At 46.7% G+C, this 15,426-nt stretch overlaps 1 protein-coding gene across 6 annotated transcripts in view; it reads left to right on the plus strand.

Moving 5' to 3' along the window:
• The window catches only part of DAB1 (DAB adaptor protein 1), a 566,655-nt gene that overhangs the window by 311,290 nt on the left and 239,939 nt on the right, over positions 1–15,426 (plus strand). For all 6 annotated transcript variants that reach the window (XM_080406386.1, XM_080406380.1, XM_080406381.1 and 3 more), the window contains one exon: positions 7,969–8,040. The gene's annotated coding sequence lies outside the window, so the exon portion shown is untranslated. The remainder of the gene's footprint in view (positions 1–7,968; positions 8,041–15,426) is intronic.

The raw sequence follows: 15,426 nt of genomic DNA on the forward strand, positions 1-15,426 counted from the left end.
AGGTGGCAGGGAGCCCAGGACGATTTTCTTGCCTAGGGGTGGCTTCTCCTTGAGGTGAGGGTTGGCTGATGGCAGGACACGGGAGCTCGGCCTCGGAGAAGAACCAGCCAAAGCACAATCAGCTCCTGCTCCATGCCCCTTGAAATAACCTCCTCTGACCCTCTGACACTCACCACAGGGATGCTGCTGGCGTGAAGCACTGCGAAAGGGCAGACACTGCTAGAAGCATCTGGAAAACAAATTTAGAAAGTGTGTCCAGATGTGAAATGACATTTAGGGGCAAATCCAGGGCAGAAGACCTGACCAAGATCCCATTCTTGTCTGAGTGATAATGCGTGTAAGTGCTGGAGAGAAGCTGGGCTCAGACCGTGATCACAGACATACCCTGGCCAGGCAGCCTGTTCCTGGGCCACTTTTGTGCTACATGTGGGACAGCAAGAGAAGCATCTGCACTGACATGTACCTGTGGGAGACGTCACGGCAAGCATCTGATGATCGGACCATCTTGTTTTGCTAATTGAACTCTTACAAAATCTGCAAAAAGGATCCCAGAAAAAGAGGTGGCCCTTTGACTTGGGGACCTGGACCCTTCTGCTTAAAATGTTGAAAATCAGTTCTTTTTGAAGGTCTGGAACAGAAAAGACTCTTGCCAACCTGACAGCTCATTTTTTCTGGTTTGAGATGGAGGAGGCGGTGTGTGATTTCTGTCACTCTGGTTCTGATAACCAACTGATAATCCCCCAACCATCCCCTCAGTGCTGGTAGTTTCTTTTCCTGCTGATGGAAAGTCGTTGGGGGGTCAGGAGGCAGATGGCTTTCCCATAGAAATGGTGGGATAGAACCATGACGTCATAGGCAGTACCACAGGAAAAGCTGCAGCTACCCCTTTGGGGAAAACCACAGCTCAGAATATAACAACTACGGAAAGCTTTGGGGTTCCTGGAATAGATCAAAACTGTTCAGGATCAGCCTTACTTCCAGCGTGATGAAAGAGGTGTTAATCCTACTGCTCATAAAGAATTTAAGAATATAAATGTATGAGCCACAGCCTGGAAGATTAGAAGAACACTTAAATAAATGATAGAGGCTGGATTGACAGAAAGGCTGTCATGCTGGGATCAACTTTTCTCTCTTTTGGACTAGCCAGTTCCCAGCCCCCGTAGCTTAGAGTTAAGGGAGCAGCACTGTTGCAGTGGTGGTTATCAGGATCCTGCCTGTGGCCAGCGGTCACTGTCATGCCGTTCAAACACCATCTGCAGGTCCTGCACAACGCACTTATCGCTCGGCGGGATGCTGGTTGAACAGCAAGCTCTTCCAAATAAACTCTTGGAAAGAAAGACATGCCTGCCAGGGAATGGGTGAGTGCGGTGGGTCGGCCTTGGCCAGCTGCCAGATCCCACCCAGCTGCTCTCACTCCCCCCTTCAACAGGGTGGAGGGAGAAAAGGTGATGGGGAAGCTCATGGGTTGGGATCAAGACAGGAGATCACTTTGCAGTTACTGGCGTGGGCAAAACAGACTCAACGTGGGGAAAATTGATTTAATTTATTGCAATTTAAAAATAGAGTAGGATGGTGAGAAACAAAAACTAAAACATCTGCTCCCCACTTCTTCCCAGGCTCAGCTCCACTTGGTCATTCCCAGCTCCTCTACCTCCTCCTCCCAACAGCAGCGCCAGGGAGGGTGGGAATTGGGGGTTGTGGTCAGTCTGTAACAGCCCCTCTCTGACGCTCCTTCCTCCTACGCTTCTCCTGCCCCAGCGTGGTCCCTTCCACGGGCTTCAGTCCTTCAGGATAAACCTTCCCCAGGTGGGCTCTCAAGGGCTGGGGTTCCTTCAGGACATACCCTGCTGCTCCAGTGTGGGGTCTCCAGGGTCTTCAGTGTGGATATCTGCTCTGGTGTGGTCCTGTCGGTGGGCTGCAGGGAAATACCTGCAGGAATTTTGCCTGGTGAGCGGAGGCACCGGAGCTCCCCTGTCCAGGAGGAATCGGCTTCTGCTTGCAGGGGGGTTTGCAGCTGGCAGCGGTGGGGTCCCGTGCTGTGTTTGTGGACCCGTGATGCAAGGAGGTGGTTTAGATGTGTTTTCCTGGCAGTTCCAAAACATGGCTTTGCTTTGTGTCTGTCAGGTGGTAGCTGCAGTCTCCCCTTCTGGGAGATGCGTTAAGCTGTAAGCATTTCGTAAGGTTATTTTTGCTATGTAAGGGATTGGCTATATTTCAGAATATCAAAGTATAAATAGCCTTTGTTTACAAAATAGAGGACAATGCTAATTTATTGATTTAATTGCAAGTTATAGAATTAATGCATCACTCAAAAAAAAAAAAAAGCAAACAAAAAAGCAAGCTTCTTCCCTTCCTCTCGAAGTACTGAGGGTCTGCTCACGTTCACCCTCTTGCTTCTTTTTGCTGCATCAGTGGGCGCTCCCCGCTTGGAGCCCTGCACACCCCAGCGCGCTCTCGGGTTTGCTTCAGGAACCTGTTTTGGGGAGATGTTTTTGTTGTACCAAAGTTGTTTGTGGGTCAACCTCTGGAGGCGAACTCCTGTCATATTAAAATACTTTCCGCGTGTGAGAGAAGGTCTGGGGCTGTTGCAGACCCAGAGAGAGTGGCATGCTGCTCCCTCTCGTGTGAGTGTTACAACCCAGCGCGTGTGTGTAGCACGTGGGTTAATGGGCCGTGGCTCAGACTCGCTGGAAATTGCCCGTGACCATAGTTTGACCTCTCCTGGCCCTGAACCAGAGCAGTGTCCCCTTTGGGTGAGATCTCTGCTGCTCATCTCAGCAAGCTGCAAGTCTAAAGCTTTTCATGCACTCGAAATGGCTGCCGGCGAGAGGCGGCACAGAATACGTCCCTCTTGCGAAAGCCCCTTTTACGGCCATAGGTATATCTTAGCGTTATGGATTTTCCTAACGTATTTTGTTGAAAGGCAGCGAGATCGCCAGCGTGCATCTGGATGTGCTGCACAGCTGCTGGCGCGCAGGGCTGGGTGTTGGGCGGCTGCAAGGTTGGCGGATGGTAATTTGTCCCTCTAGAGCACAGCACAGCTAATGAGTACAGTCCCTCCAGTCGCAGGAAGCTCACAGACGCTCATCAGTATAGATTGGAAACAGCCTCTGCTGACCGGACTCATGAGAGCGCTGTATTTTGTGCATGGCAAACAGCAGGATGTTGCATATTTTTCATTATTAACTCTGAATCCATACAATTAGGGGTAAAAAAGAAAATAATAATATTTTTATCTGTTAAGTCTAATGATAAAATAATACCCAAGGAAAATATTGATCCCTGCCTTGACCTCTTTCTCTTCTAAAATAAGAATTTTCAGTGTTTCACAGGGTTGTCAGTGCATTGCCCATACTGGACTTGGCAGTACATCTTGTATGAACATCAGCTCTGCTTCCCTTCCATCCACCAAGACTTACCTCTTTTTCTTTCCCTTCCTGTGGGTGATGAGGAGTGTGTCTGCTCGATGGATAGAAAGGACAAAATGCCTTCTTGTGACACCAGAAAGAAAATGATCCAGGGAGTTACAGACCACTAAGCCTTTCATTTGTACCTGGTAAACTGGTTCAAATGATAAGAAAAAAGGAAAACATTTGGGAGATGCTGATAAGATCAGGCTTATCCAGTAGAAAGGTACTATAGGATATGGCTGAAAGTGATAGGAAATGCCTAGGCTTGATGACCCAGCAGGTCGCTTACAGTCTTTCACTCTTAATCTCTTGGAAGTCTTTGAACTTGTCAATAAGAAAGGAAGAGAGAGGAACTGGCTTATCTCGTTTATTTACGATATTGAAAGGTCTTTAGTAAGGCCTCTCACAGAAAGCAGTCAAATAGACAGGGTAGGCGGGTGAAAGGGAAAAGTATAGTTGTGAATCACAACCTGAAGTGAAGATTAGGTATAACCGGGCAATTTTCACCATTGCAGAGGGTTAAGCCAGGGGGTCCTTTTTTTGTTCCTAAACCCTATATCAGGTCTTTGATCTGGGATGGAGAAGAAGTGGAAGGGGAGCCAACTTTATAGGCAGCAAAGAGCCACTGAGGTCGGTCAGGTCCAGGGAAGGCAGTGAGGAAGGTCAGAACAACCTAAACAAGCCAATAAATACGTGACATGACCTCCAAAAAGTGTTCAGTGTTAATATATGGCTTTCGCCCACCTTGTGGTTTCTGTTTGAGTTTGCTATGGTCAAACCAGAAGTAAGGCGGCCTTCGGTTCTGCAGTCCGTGTGGAAGAAGGTCTTGTTGGGGCTGCTGGAGGGAGAAGAGGTGGGCTCTCCCCGCTGACCTCCCCCGGCAGGTCTGCGTCGCAGGGAGAACTGTACCAGCGACCTCAGGCCCCCATCGGTGGTCCTTCTGCAGAAGTACAGAAGGGTTAGACAAACACACACATAGTGTTATCTAAAATACCAGCAATGGTACTCGGCAACAGAACAGTCCGTATGAAGAGGCTCCATGTATCAGTATGAACAGTTTCCCAAATTACTGCTGGGATTTACATTAGAATTCCTCCTTCCCTTCAGACAGCACATCTCATTTCTTTTAAATAGCCACTTCTGTCTTTAGGACAAACAAGAAGTTTTGAATGAGAGTTAAAAAAATATGTCGTCCGCTTTGCCTGCTGCTCTGTCGCAGCTGAGCGTGTTCCCTGCACCGCTGATTTAAGACGGCCGCCCCTCTGAGCCGGCGAAGCCTCCCGCCTGCCTTCCCTTCCCACCTCTCTGCCTTTCCCCATTGCCTTTTAAGCCAGAGAAGAACCATTAGATGTCCCTTTCAAAGCCAGGGACTGAAGTCCTGCTTGTTGCTAATTAGCAGCAAGAGCCTTTTAAGGAATTGAAACATTGCATTGTTATGATTTGGGAAACAAAAGCTGAATAAGAACTGTAACACTTAACTATGGGATTCCGCTTTATTTTTCTCTAATGCAGGCTAAGCTGCCTTACAGCAATCTTTTAAATGTAATGATTGAGACTATTATAGGAAATACTATACAAAGCAACATATTATTATTTTTTTTTCAGCCTAAATAATAAGTAGGGCAAGGTTTTAAATGAGGCTAGAGTAATGAATGCTGTACAATAATTTTGATGATAAATTTCCCCGGAGGATAAAGTGGAAGAACAGAAGCAGGCTGTATTTAATCATGCAAAGTTAAAGGAATGCAGACCAACAAATATTTATAGAGATGTACAGTTTTTCTAACCTTTTCTGAGATATTCTTGCCCCTTTTCACCTAACGAACTTAGCAGAAATTCAGGTCTTTTGGTGTGTAATAATTAGGAGGAGGAATTGATCACATCGGGTCAAGTGTTTCTTTGATGTAGTGCACAGAAATTCCTGCTTCCTCGCAGGCTGGAGGACTCAAACAATAAGACATTTGTTTTTCACAGCTATTTCATTCATCAGTGAGTCTGAAAAGCTTGCTTTGAGCACTTATACAGCATGTGATGATATATGCTGCAGCTGCTCTTCACCTAGTACTGACCCAAGGAGATGAGTCCCCACCACAGGGCAGAGTACTGTGCAGAGATACTAACTTTGCTCCCAGAAGCAAAATAGTTGCCTTCGTGCAGTTCTGCACACAGAATAGTGGGAAGGCCTGTGCATTGCATTGCAGAGACAACATCTGGGCTTCCATGTACTGAGCAAGTCCAAAATCTTTGCCCTGTGTTCCGTCGCCAGGCGTAGACCTGCCCTTCCCATGCCTGTACCAAAGGCCGTCCTCCTCAGATGGGGTGCCCCTCAAAGGGGGTGCCCCTCAGCTGTGGTTTCTTCTGGTCTTTGCTGTTTGTTTCGAGGAGGCAAACGCAACTTCAGAAACTAAGAGACAGTAAAAAAGTCACGGCTGACACCTGGCTTAGCCTGTTCCTGGTGGTTCTTCACAGATGCAAATGCTTGTGGTAGAGTTAGGCAATCATTCTCTAAAGCCTAGGGTTGGGTTGCTTTGTGTTTGTTTTTTTAAAGTAACTGTTAAAGGTAGGGTGCTTCAGTGGGCTTGATCTCAACCTATAACACTATTCATTCAGCAGAAGCAAAAACCTGAAGATTTCTGTTCTGCTGATCAATACTTAAAGCATATATTGATTTCCAATTTAACTGTTAACTTTTTAGCTCTTGGAAATGCTCTCGATACCAATTTTCACCTTGCCTGATGTTCATTATGTGCTGAACATTATGACAGGTGGTAAGCTAGGATCTCATCTGGTGAGACAATTAGATCTAGTGACTTCAAGACTGCAACGTGCAAAGATTTACTGTCTTGTGTGAGCGTGGTGGTAGCATCAAATATCTGCGTTTGAGGCAATGACCTGAGAAATGCTGTTATTCTGGCCTGGCACAGGCTTCCTCTAATATTTCTTAGTCTGTGTAGTCCACCCCTGAAATGATATAATAACCTAATTAATAGCACTGTTTATTACATCCATGTTGTTTTCGCATAATAATTAATTGAAAATGAGCCTGAGGTCCACAGCTCGGGTTGCTGGATGGCTGGACTTTATTTAAGCAATAAGACACACATGATAAGCAGTGCGTTCCTATGTGATTATGCCTCCAGTAGCGTTAGGAGGCACAAGGTCAAAAGGCTCAGTGGCTTTAACTACCTGAGAAGTGCCATGTAATCCCCTGCAAATGGGCTGTCTACAATGTCTTATTGCTGTATCAGAGAGGGAATTATTTCTTTTTAAAGGCAGCCGCATGAATTACCTCCCTAATTGGCACAGATATGACATCACTGGCTGCCAATCAGAAATTCTCTTTTGTCTGGGATTTTAACACCTTAATTTCAAGTTCAGGTCATCGGAACAAACTGATTTTGTTAAAATGGTGGTTTATCCTCTTGGTGCTCCAAGTCCCATCTGCTTGCTTTAGTGGGGTAAGCACTGTTTGTGCTTTGTGTGCGTGTGTATGTCGTGAAATTGTTCTGCAGTAGCTTTTGGCATCGTCAGGCGCTAAACAGTGACTGTGGAGCCTTTGCAGAGCTGGTGACATGCAAGTCGTGGCCTGACTTACGGTGCCTAGAACATTATTTCGACTCAGGAACTCAAGCAGTCACAGAAGCAAAGGGAGGGCAGACAGCAAAGTAAGCGCTCCAGGATGCAGGCAGCATGGCCAGGATTTCAAAATCAATGCATAGCCATCAAATTCTTTCAGCCTAGTACTGTCTTTTCCTTTTATCAGCAAACAACCCCAAAATAATAAAACCATCCCCATTTACAGTTGTTGTTGATAAGAGACGTGCACATAGGTCACAGCTTTACTAGCCTGAGCAGATGAGGAGCAGGCTGCAAGAAAGATGCTATTTGTCTCAGGGATGTGGAAAGGATGGTAGGCAGTTGCTGCCATTTTGGAAGGGGGGAAGAGAGGCCCCAGAAGGGGAGATTTCCCCCTTTTTTCTCCCCACTTCAGCCCCAGCAGAAGCGAAGGTAAAGGCACAGCCCCTAGGAAGCAGCCCCGTGGGCTCATTTCGCTGGCTTCCAGCCAGCAGTCACTTCTTCAGCAGTGGAGAGAAAAGCCTGCACTAAATCCCATGGTCAGTCCCAGAGGATGTTTTTCCTTTGGGAAAAGGGGAGGGGTGCCAGAGGTGAGGGCTCACATGCAGCTGACGTCTGCCAGCGGGCGGGATGAGAGCATCTGCCTGTGGGAAGGTGCAAAACCTGCTGGTCCAGGGGATGCTGAGAAAGTTTCTGTTCAGTTGTAGAGGGTTTGGAGGGAGCAAAAATTTCACAAATAGTTTTAGAGGCTTAAAGTAGATCTGTCTTCATAACCTGACTGCACTGCTTTTTTCCTTAGATATGTTATAGAGGTAACGATACCTCTACAGTGAACTCAATTAACCTTCTGCAGCTTGCCGTGTGACAGGGAATCCTAAATCTTCTTTTTTTATGAGTGTATGTGCAAGATTTGAAGCTACTCTGAACTTAGCATTAATAAGTGCTGTTTCCTAATTAGTGCCTATTTGTTTGGTTTTTACAGTGAGAAAGACATGGTGGCTGTGAGTGGAATCTAGTGTTCATGGTTGAGAAGAGCTTTCCGCACAGGAGTGAGGTAACTTTTATGATTTTTATTATTATTGTTGTTGTTACTAGTGCAAATCTGTTGCTTGTGTGTGAATGCCTTTTGGGGTTTCCATTGTTCAGTGATGTTATTAGAGACCTTAAGGTATTTAGCTTGGCGTCTCTGTGTTGTTTTGTACAAATGGCCATCCATTGCCAATAAGAACTACGTGACTGCTCTATCTGAGACCCGGTACATTTTGAGCATCCTTTGGAAGTGCTACGGGAAAAAGGACAGGAAGAAAAACCTGTGTATTTAGTCTTCCGCAGCTCAGTTTCCCCACATATCTTCCTGGTGCTCTGGGATACATCCTAGCAGGGGCACGTTGGGAGACTCTGTAGTGTTCGCTCCTGCCTCACTTCTGAGATCTTCGCATGAACACATGCTGTATGGAGCAAAATGCTTCGCCTGGGAGGGAGGATGTCAGCGATAAATGAGAAAACAAGAGAAATGGATGATCCCCCATAATGCATACCCTATAATATAATCATTGTTGTTTGATAAAAGAGACACTTCTAGCAACTCTCAGTGCCCTGCTAGGTATGTCTGGATTTATTATTCAAAAAGGCACAATCAAATCTCTTCATTCCGTTGACAAATGGGAGCTATTCAATTCAGTATCTGCCTCTTATTTATAGCATATAGTGGGGTGATTTATATGCTAGCTGCAGATCTTCCAAAACAGTTTTAATTAGCAGCATTGGCTATTAGAATGAGAGTCCTGTAGCTTCCCTGTCATATGCATCCCCTTAAAACCAAATAGAAATCTTACTCTTCGCCAGGCAATGCTTCTCTATTTTATTATTATTATTATTTTGTAACACCAGCAAGATGTACCTGTGCTTTAGTAGCTCAGAGGATGCATTCATGTTTGCAGCTCCGAGGGGGCACACGGGGGAGCTGGAGGAAGGTAATGCCACTTATTGCTGTGCCTTGGGGAAGCAGGGCGGTCCGTGGGGCATTAGCACTGACATCACACGGGAGTTTGCAAATGTCATAAGCGACGTTGGTTTTGAGAGCAAAGTAGGTGCTAAAGATGCCAAGGCCAGCTGCTCAGGCTGCTGGCATGGGCGTTTCTGGATTCTTCTCTGGATTTCTGTGCTTGGGGGAGGATGGATCCGAGAAGGCAGGAGCCCTCATCTCAGCATGTCCTGCGGTTGGAGCGTTTGCAACATCATTTTTCCCGTGTGCGTTGCCTGATGATTTAAGTAAGCATTTCCCCCAGCTGTTCCCTCATCCGCAGAGCTGCTCTGGCTTGTGGTCTAATTGGTACCCCTGAGGTACAGACCAGAGGAAGGCACGGCGCGTAGGTGAGTTCAGTAAAGGCACTAGTTTGAGTCTCTATTATTTTCACACGTCTGGTAGGAATGTGATCCCCTGGAGACCTCTGCCTATCTGTCAAATCTGAGATCAGCCAACAGGTTCAAAAGTTATTTGGGGAAGCAATGACTGACAGAACAATTGCATGTCTCTTGTTTTTTTTTTTCTGAGAAACCAGGCTAAAAAAGCACAGGAAACATAAAGAGTATTTTTTGTGCTTTATGTGGCGTGTGTAGCATGCAGAATGGTCTGTTGTTATGCTTCCACTGATCTTTTCTTGACATGAGCAATGCAGTCATTCTGTCTTCGCATCAAATAAGCCTTTGTACTACTTGTCACCAGCGCACAGTGTCTCTGTATACGTGTAAACTTGATGTTTGCTACATCCCTTCGTCAAAACTCTGCTGCTGCCGGCAGGTGGGCGGTTCTGCTAAATCTCTGGGTGTTCTACAGCAGCACGCTGTCGGTGGCACTCTGGATGCAAGAAAACCTTAGAGAATCTTAAGTGTGAGGTTGACAATGATAGGAAAAGAGTGGATATGAGCACTGGACCTGGTCACAGATGCTTTAGCATCTCTGCATGTCCTCCCCTTGGAGGAGGTCAAGGAAGCTGCGGCTTGGAGAGAGGAGGCTGGATAAAGTTCGTCGCTGCCCTGCCAACACCGTACGTTCCTGGTGCTTAGGAGGCTGATGGGGAAATGAGGAAATAGGAGATGAGGGCATAAAAAATCCTGCTACAAACAAGCCTGAAGTGAATGTGGTCAGAAGGAAGGGTGAACAGGGTGGGGAGCGGCAGGGAATGGAAATGGTTCCTGTGCTTTACAACCGGGAGATGATGGACTCGGCAGCCAGGGCAGCAGCACAGCCACAGGTAATTCACTGATCGATGCCTACATTGTGAAAAAGTCATAATCCTCTGGGTGGACACAAGTTAGATATTTTTAATATTATTATTTTTTTTTCATCTATGAAGGTTCTGTTTAGGTATTTTTATTTCCTCTTCTGAGCATATTGATAAAGCACATTGTTTAAGGAAGCTTTCAAATTATTAGCATATTTGGGCTTGTCTTGGAGCCAAGCGAGCGGTAGTTGGTAAGCTGTCTTTGGATATTACACTAAGTGCTTTTCTACCGCAATTCTAATAGAGTGTAGGGCTGAATTTGATAGTGTTACCTATTAGTGATTAAAAAGTGAAGGGCTTTCAGTGTGTCTGTACTGCAGAATTGGCTTTGATGGATAGATAAGGCATTATGCATTTCATCATTTTTAAATTTGGCCTTAAAGTAATGAGATTTCCTCTTTTCCCCAACATTTTGAAGGCATGAGTCAGGGAGGAAAAGAAAGAGGAGAGAGAATGGTTTTGTTCATAAACACTTAAATATTAAATTGTGCATTAGTCAGTCGTACAGGCTGAACTCTGCCAGAGAAAGGTACTTCTAAATTAGCAAAATATTAACATTGTAATTATTGAGCATGGATAATAGTTATGAATTATGGATCAGTCAGGTTAGCAAAGTCACAGCTGCCTAATAGAGAAAGGTATGATGGGAACGGGAGGGAAGATGATTGAGGATTCCTTCTTAATATTTTTATATGCTTCTCAGCAAAAATCCTTCTGCCAGCCCCAGAGAGCTGTGAAAGCCCACCGAGGGCTGGAGCATCCCTGCCCGAGGAGCACCTGCTCTGTGAGGGGACGGTCTCTGTGCCACCATGGCTCTGTGGTGTGCCAGCCCAGCTGGAAGGCCCTAGGTGCTGAGCTTTATTTGACTCTGTCACCATGTGTCACCAATGAGAAGTCCTGGCGTGCTCTGAGGCACAGCACCTGCCATGGGCATCACTGCTGCGTTTAAACCTCGCCTTCCCGAGGAGGCTGCGGAGGCTGGCAGTGATGCTGGGGGGTAAGGACCACGACTCTGACTTTGCCGGTGACCCACTATCTCATCTTGAGAAAAATAACTTACCATCACCGCCTCTCAGTTCCCCTGTCTGTAAAATGAAGATAACGTCACGTCATACCTCTACAAAGTGTTTTGACATCTATGAAGGAAAAGTGCAGCCTCAGAGCATGCAGAGACTGTCCTGCTGCCAAGTGGCTCCAACAGGCGCTCTGGGCAGCACGTGCTCTTAGGATACGGGCTCTTAGGATACATACTCTTTTTCTCTGTGACAGGGGATTGCTGTGGTAAGAGGTCCTGCCCTGTCCCCCTCCACTTGATAAGGCCAAGTTGCTGATGGTGTTACAGCTGATCTGCCCTCGGCAATTCAGTTTGTGTCTGCCTGGCTTCTGCCTTTTTTTCCGCTGCATCTATTTTCTCCAGACACAACCAGTTTTGCTTTGACTTCATTTTTTTAAAGGAGGGCTGTAATGTGTTGGAATTGTTTGCAGTAAACTTTTGAGATTCAGTGACCTTTGTTAATCAGGAAGAAATTTTTTTTTTTGGAGGTCTACAGGAAGAATTAATCATATGTAAACTGTTTGCTTTAAAAAGTCTCTCACTGAATTTGGGATTTCCCAGGTAGCCACCGAAAGGTCAGAGGCTGGAGGCAGCAGCTGTGAGCAGCTGGGAAGAGGGGAGCTGGAGAGCACTGCAGGAGGCCAAACCATCTCAGAGCAGTTTCAGAAGTAGGGAGAGACCTGCGGTACCACATGGTGCTGGGGGGAGCCCGGTGTGTTTGGGAGGCTGGCCTCAAGCCAGGCCTTCGGAGCAGCTAAGGAAACAATATACAGGCAACAGCGTGCTGTCGTGTTGTGCTTGTGTTTGCTTGCAATATTCTGCTGTTTTGAAAGTAAGTGTTGTGCTTTCAGCAACGTGCTCCTTGGCCCTACAAGGCTCTGAAGTCGTGCGTCCTGTACCTTCGTGTCACGCTTTGGAAGTGGATTCCCCCAAGAGTCTCTTTCCCAGAAGCTCCCTGGGGTGAAGCAGAGCTACTGGTCGTGTTGGGTGGTTCATGGTCAGAGCGGTGGAAGGTGGCTCCAGAGCTGCCAGTGCAGACCCCCAAAGAAAGGGAAAGCTCTCCCCTGCAGGTCTGCCTTCTGTGGTTGCTAAATTATGTTTGATGAAGTTTGGCTAGGAGGATTTCACGCATAGCAAATGCCTGTGGGGTCCTTCTCTCCTACCAGCCCCTACAGCAATGATTATGGGGACCTTATGAATCGAGTTTAAACCCGCGGAGGAAAAAGAGTTCATGGAGAAAAGGGCAGTTGCCAGAAGAGAGGGACAGTCAATGCCATCAATAGCCTGGAGGCTGCGATGCTGTGGTGTGTAGGGTCCTGACTGAGGAAGGTCTTTTTCTGAACTTTACAGAACTCTGCCTATTTAAGTCAATCCCCTTAATGTTGTTTTAATTTATTTTGCTGTATTCAGTGGTGGTTTTTACCTGTGAGCCCTTGGCACGCTGTTTCTCAGCGGAGATACTGTTGGGGGTGCCTCACGAGGCCTGCAATCTCTGACCACGCAGCTCTGGTGTTCGCACACTTGGCTTCTTCAGATGATGCAGGGGAGCCTCTTCTCAAACTTGTCTTCAAACTTTTGCCAAGTCTTGGGGAGTAGTTGCATTACATGTTACAGGGAAGCACGTTTGGAGAGTTCCCTGCACAGCAGCACATCGTGTCACAGAGAGTTTGCCTAACATTGCCCGCACCGGGGAGGACATCTTGGGCACCATTAACCCCTCCTTCCCTTGCAAGCAAGCAGGGGGAGGGAGATGGCATCTCACCAGCCATCGGTTTGCAGCGTGTGCCCGTCACTGGGGATGTGTTTAGGGCTCGGTTTCTGCCCGTGTTCAAAGCGACCTGCTCCAAGATGGCTCAGAGCTCAGGGGCTTCTCAGGGGTCATCCTGCGTCAGTGAAGCGTGGGCATTGCTCTTCCTCCTGATGATTAAAGAACAAAGCTTTCTCTTTAAAGGGTTCATTCCTCAAAAACATTAATGGAAAAGTTACAGGCTAGAAACATTTCTGTCCAATCCAGAACACACAGAAAGTCTGGATATGAATGATTTAAAGACTACGCGAAAGCATAAAGATGTTGAGGTGAATTTACTACTTTGTTCAGCGCCACAGATTGTGTGAGGACTCTTCAGCATGAATTAAAGAAAGGTCCCAGTCATGAGATATTACAGTTTAATTCAGACATTAGTACAGTCAGGGAGAAGACTGTAATGTAATTGCAAAACCAAATAGGGTTTCCCAGAGTGGATCGCACCTCTGCTGTGTCTGGTCCTGTTTCTACATGGACAGTCCTATGTGTGTCAAAAAAAAATAATGTGGTATGGGGTAATAGACAGCTATGGAAGGATTCACCCGGAGAAAACTCTGTCTGCTAAGAGTTGGCTCGTATCCCAGCCCTAACCATGAGAGTTCAACGTTAAAAAGCCCTACTGGATGTAACTGAGGATGTTCTCCTGACCTTCATCAGTCTCAATGCATTGATGAAGCACCTACATCTGCACCTTGTTCCTATCAAATAGCAGCAAGTTCTGTGGGACAATGTGTTTGAAAACGTACATGACATTTTTTTTAAAGGCAATATTAAATGCGACGTTTTCCAGAGTCATCTGTTGCCATGTTTCTGTACTGAGAAGATGGTGTGCTAGAGAGCCTGCTTCATCTTCGTTAAACCACTCGCCACCCAAGTATACCAACCCCCATCACTTTTTATTCATCCCTTCCCCAAATCGAAGAAGATACTATTTTTCCTTGCCTCTAAAAATATTTGCAGGTGACATCTAAGCTTTTCAGTGGTTTGTTTTCTTTTCTTTTTGAGGTCAGGTGTGCCAGATTTTCAGTTGAGGTTGGATACGCTTCCTGGCTTGGTATTTTAAGTGTCATTTCTTGTTGTAGTCTCTCTAGATCTTTGCTTTGGCTTTCTGACCGCTTCTGTTTACAGACCTGTGACTTTCATGGAGCTTTTATTTCTCCTAAAAAATGTGGAGGAGATAGAGGTGGCCGAGGAAGAGCACTGTGCCACTGGAAGATTTGTTTTAGCCTTCTGGAGGCTTTCTTCCCCCCTGATTTTTTTTTTTTTCCCCCCCCAGTTTAAGAATTTCCAGCAATGGCTCTGAAGTAATCCCGGTGCTCTGTCTCTTTCCTTTTTTTGGCTGAGAAAGCTTTGTACCGTGTGTTACAGAGGCCATCAACCCGGGGTCTATTGCACATCAGCACTCCGCCGGGTGTTTGCCGCTCTCTGCAGAAACAGCATTCCCGGAGCCATGCCATGAGGAGCTCGGTGAACAGATGGGCCAGGAAAGTACCTTGCTCTCGGTGGGTCTGGAGAATGAACTCATTATCCAGCCACCGGTCTGTCACACGAGCCTCATTTACCAGCGGCTGGTGTAACAAACAATCCCCGGCAAGCGGTGCCTGGCGGGGTGGGAGTGCTGCGGCGCCAGCCACGTCAGGGCCGTTCAGCGAGCAAGCTCGTGGCTCTGAGGAATAGGGAGGAGGCCTGCAGAGGCGCAGAGAGTTTACAAACGGGTGTCAAAAAGCTTCACAAAAAATGAAACAAGTTCCAGTTTTGGGAATCGGATGTCATGTGGAGAAGAGCTACATGTGAAGGCTGGCTCTGTGATTTGAAGATGGAGGTCCTATTCCCTTAGGTGGTGTGCCCTGCCGAGTATTTCCTAAAAGAGCCATAAAGCATTAACAAAACATGTTTTAAAAGCACTATTTTCAAACAAACAAACAAAAAGAACCAAAAGTCCCCAGGTTATGTTAGCCTGGCTAGGTAACCGGGCAGCTTTCAGTCTTTCTCGTCTTCAGACGCCAGCTGGGGAACGTCGCTGTACCCACGCAGCTCAGCCTCCGACGCTGACAGCCGGGAGCATCCTTGGGCTGCGGAGCTCCAACCACCTGAGACACGTAACCTCTTCCTCCTTGCTTCTTGCCCACCTATCAGTGAGGACCACACTTTGCTTGAAGCATGGTGCAGTTTTGAAAAGCCGGGAGAAACTCTGGAACTTAGCCAAAGGAATTGTTTGCAAGTTTTGGGGTTTGGCTCCGTGATTGCAGTGTGGGTTGAGGGTTGTAGGAGTCCTCAGTAGCTGCTGCTTTGGTTGCT

This window comes from Falco punctatus (assembly GCF_963210335.1).
Source record: "Falco punctatus genome assembly, chromosome: 11".
NCBI lineage: Eukaryota > Metazoa > Chordata > Aves > Falconiformes > Falconidae > Falco > Falco punctatus.